The sequence below is a fragment of the Octopus sinensis genome, linkage group LG10 (assembly GCF_006345805.1).
Source record: "Octopus sinensis linkage group LG10, ASM634580v1, whole genome shotgun sequence".
NCBI lineage: Eukaryota > Metazoa > Mollusca > Cephalopoda > Octopoda > Octopodidae > Octopus > Octopus sinensis.
This window is the reverse complement of record NC_043006.1, coordinates 80,815,610-80,820,609: the sequence shown is the minus strand read 5'-3', so window position 1 is coordinate 80,820,609 and position 5,000 is coordinate 80,815,610.

Sequence of the window (5,000 nt, the reverse complement as noted above, 5' to 3'; positions counted from 1 at the left end):
TACGTGTGTGTGTGAGTGTATACACGATGTCTGTCATAAATATATATATATGTATGTATATATAATATATGTGTATGTATGTATGTATGTATGTATGTATGTATGTATGTAAATGGTTTTTCTTAGAGTTTTATTTAAGTTCTTGAGACAATTCAAGCCGATCGCTAACAGTTAACAAGAATTTTTGAAATAAGAGCGTTCTCGGTCTTTGTAAATATGTGGTGCGATGGTGTGTTAGTTGAGCTGTCGATGCCCACACCCAAGTGTGTGAGCCTTTTTCGTCTAAAAAATCTCAGGTGGAGAATCTTTGGAATGTCTTACAAATTTTCCCTGTGCCAGTAATAGATTGAATTTGGTGAATCTGCGTCAGTTTCCTTTGCTCTCACTCTTCGAAGAGCCTAGTACTTCTGGGTTTTTGCGTAAATATGTAACTACAAAGCCTAATGCCCAAATCAGGATTGATACAAATAAGAATTTATAGTCGGAGCACAAGAGCTGTAAGTACTGCATTAATTCACCATAAATGTTCTCCTTTTCCTAGATTTTGTTTGATGGTGCATTCATATCCGCTTTTGATCCACTGGACTGTTAATCTCTACTGCAAGGCATGACTTTTGTTCTCCGTCCTACAAAACAACTTCACGCCTATTATATTTCTACTGAATTATAGTTTTTAATCGCGTGTTCCACCAGTCTTCCTTGCCTTTAATGGTATGCATACATGCTGGTTCTAATATAAATTTGATGAATTCTTCAGAGCAATCTTTAGTGGAGATAGCATTTTAAATAGTCATTGGAACTATATCATGCTTCAGGGGTGGGCAATATCTGATAGACGGATTGGGGCAGCTGCCGATGATGTGGGTGATATATTTTACACTGGTATAGCGAAGCCGACATTTACTATCACAACGTGGGTGTTCGGTGGTTTCTTTGAGTAGTTTATCAAGTTTTAGTAGCTGTTTCCTGTTACAGTTCTAGGTGATGGACCGATCACAAGTTCAGGAGAGGCTATTCGTCCTGTCAATACTGTTGTTATCTTCTAGTTTACGGGATATGTACCCATGCATTGCTTTTTGCTGTTATGATGCCTCCTTCTCTCCCAAGCTTCTGTTTAGGTAGGCCAGTCTAGCCTCCTTTTGGTCGCACCAGACATTTGTATTCCCAGCGTACCTGCACAGCAATTCTCCGCCAACTCTGAAGATGTTGTTGCTCTCACGTTTGAGTATGCATGGAATGTACTCATTTCTCTTTTGCAGTTCAGCAGGTGTCTGCGAGATAAAATGCGACATTCAAAAACTGTTTGGACTGACCTTATTACTCTACAGCCATCAATTTGTCTCGCGTAGATCCTGTCAGTGTCTCTGTTAATGTAGAAGTTGCCTGTTGTGGTCAGTATCTTTCTAGTTTTGATATCCAGGATGTAGATCTTGTCAATTGCCAAGTTCAATATCCTAAATGTTTACGCTAGAACTGACACTGCATGTGAGATATGGTCTTGTTAAATGCAGACAGGTCTGCAATGGAATCAATAATCTTGATTAAACGAGCAGCAGTTTTCTCATTAGTTCTCTATAGGTGTTCATTTTCAGAACTTTTGAAGCGGCAGCCATACATTCCTTGCAGCTGATCCTTAGAATTATATAACGGCTTTTGCTCCGTTACTTGTACAGCCATAGCTGCTGTTATTAGAATGAGCCACCAGTAATCATTATTACTGTATATGTGTAGACACATTCTGCTTACCGATCATATGTGGCTTTGATTTGGGCATCAGGATATTCTTTACTAGGTATTGCCTTTAAACGATTTTGTTTTTGCAAATAACATGCCTCAAGAGATAGTTGTTGATATGTTACACCGGAATATCGGGGTATACATATAAACTTTTCTCTTCCCGATCAGGTATTTAGTAACTTCCCCTGTACTTGAAAAGCAAAGTCAAAGCCTACTTTGTGGGTTATAATGTATTTATTGCACGTTAAGGAGACGTTACGCTTTCTGTCATTGTTGATATGCTCTAGCTTTAGATGTGCGTACCCGTAAACATATTGTGCTGGGATAATGAGTATTTGGGACAAATCAGTAAATGTTTTGCTTATTGATTTCTAAAGCGGAACATGTATTTTTTTCTTGTGTAGAATGTCCAGGGTATTTGTTACAGAGGAGAACAAATTAGGCAGAAACGCTGGGTCAAGTAATCCAACGGAGTTTTAACTGAAGCATTTTGATTTTAATACAAACATCTCTTTCAGACGTTTCTCTAAAAACAATATTACATATATATATATATATATACATTGTAATAATGCAAAAAATATACATATATATAAAATAAAAGGAGAAAAATCCACACAGTTTACATAGTTTTAATAACGTACTTTGAATATTTTAAATGTAAGATTATTGTGGTTGCCGACCCGATTCGCTTTCGCTAAGCATGGCATTGAAATTGTTGTAATTTCATATTTTTTTTAAAAGATTTCAGTTCATGATTTTGTATGAAAGTTTGTAAATGAATCAACAAGTAGAAAAACGTAAGGGGAAGTAATTGGTGATAGTTAATATTCGGGACAGGGGAGGTGGTTGTTCATTTTTGTGGTGGGAACAATAACCATACAAAAACTCATAAGCTAAAGTAGTGAGATAAAATATGTATAGTGATGGATATGTAATCATGAATTAAAATATATGCTGAGAGCATGGTTGGTTATGCGCCTGAGTATATATTTTAAGTCACGATCATATATCAATCACTGTACATACTTCATCTCCCTGCTTTAGCTTATGAAATTTTGCATGATTATTTATCCCATCCCAAAATGAGCAATTACCTCCCCTATCCTGAGTAATAACTATCACCAATTCTCTTTAGATTTTTCTACTTGTTGATTCATTCACAAACTTTCATTCAAGAACATAAACTAAAATCTTCTTAAGAACATACGAAATTACAATAATTTCAATGTCATGATTAGCTAAAGCGAAAACCGGTCAACAACCACAATGCTTTTTCTTTAATGAATACTTTGATGAATTCTTTCCCACATCAATTCTGGGAAGAGAGTATTTTCAAATTAAAGGAAAGATGGAGACGCATTGTGCAACAAAATGGTTCATATTCGGTTGATTAAAAATGTAATGGCAAGTATTTATTGACCTTTTTCTTTCCTTTAAAAATCGGCACGAACTTTCCGGACAACCCAATATTACACTCTAGCAATAATAAAATTTCCTGTCATTTCTTGTTCTACATGGCTTCAGTGTTGCAGAAATTCTAGAAATTTCGTACTGCGCTCCCTTTTTGTGGTGGTGGTGGGGGGGTTGCATCAGTGGTTGTTATCTTAATAATGGTTGTGATAAACGTAGAAACAGAGTAGTTATATGTTTTGGAGAAATGCATCGGCGAATTTAATTGCATTTGAAGAAGATTCGAAAAAAAGATCAATAATTTTACGAGTCGTACATCATGCATTGCGATTCAAATGTAATGAGATCAACAACGCTTATATTGAGAAAATGAGGTAAAAAAAAAACATATTCAACGTAGTAAAAATTATTGCAAACTAATGATCATACATGTAGCATGTGACAGAAGGGTAGATGTAGCATATGGTGAAAGGAAGTTAAAAACGGGAATGAGCATATTAATAATTGATGCAAAGACACAAAGAAAGGAATGAAACTGAGAAAGAAGGAATTTGAAAAGAATAAATATATAGAGAGATGCATATTGGACGAAAACTAAAATCAATGTGGGAGTGCAGCTACATTTAGTGTGTATGTGAGTGCGTGTGTATGTGCATGTGCGTGTTTGTGTATGTATGTGTGTGTGTGTGTGTGTGTGTGTGTGTGTGTGTGTGTGTGTGCGTGTGTGTTCATATGTATAATGAGCAACAAATATAAGGAACACACAAAGAGAGGGAAAGAACGATTGATATAGAGAACGGTTAATGAATCTAAAGAAAATACAAACAGGATGGGTTATTTCCAAATAAAGTAAGTTAGAATTTTAAAAGAAAGAAGATTCAATGGAACCAATAGATAAAAGGAACTGATTGTGTTATTGATTGGTTTCTCTTTCGTTTCAACGAATACAATGTTAAACGAACAGAATCAGGTATCATATATTGTATATAACTATTCCTATCGTTACTAAGGAAATGAACGAGTTCGACAAGATTCAAGTGGCCATTTGCAATATCGTTTGCTTCTTTGCTGTTGTTTTATCCCCGTTTGACTTTGCTTCTACCAGAGTTTGATGTTTCTTTGTTTGATGTTTCCTTGTCTGTCTCTCATTCACACAACCCGGAGCCAATATTTTTATCTTAATTGTTTGTGTCTTGCTTATTCATATATATATAAATACATCCATCTATATTTACATATATAATACATACAAACATGCATGCACATACATGGGATGGATTGCAATGAGCATACAGATAATTCTATACAAGCCCGCAAACATATACATACATACATGCATAGACTTAAATATAACCCAAGCACTGACATTAACAACAAAGACGTTAGACTGCAGTAATTATTATATGAATAAACAGACACACATATGTCTCACTATATGAATAAGTTCAATGGAAGCTAAGATGAGTTCTTCAAGCTCTTTAATCCTTACCTACAAGATCATTATTTCTGGTTCCCTTCTGCTGCCATATGTTGCTTTAATTGTTGTTTTCATATGACTGCTCAAATGGGATGTTGTAACCACGTAGCAATGTCACACGAATTCTACGGGGAATAATGACAGAGGACCGTTTCATAAGTTCATGTGCTGATTTCCAAATAAATCCCTTGAATCTCTAGCGCTAAATGTTTAGCTTGGAAGGTTGGTATAGTAATTGGTATAGTAGATGCAGGCTTCCACCGTTCTGCACAGGGAATTCATTCACAATCATTTATTTCCATGAACATGAGTGGAACAAAGAATCCGATCTCATATTAATCTTCTCAATGATTTTTAGTTGAGGTTTCTCTTC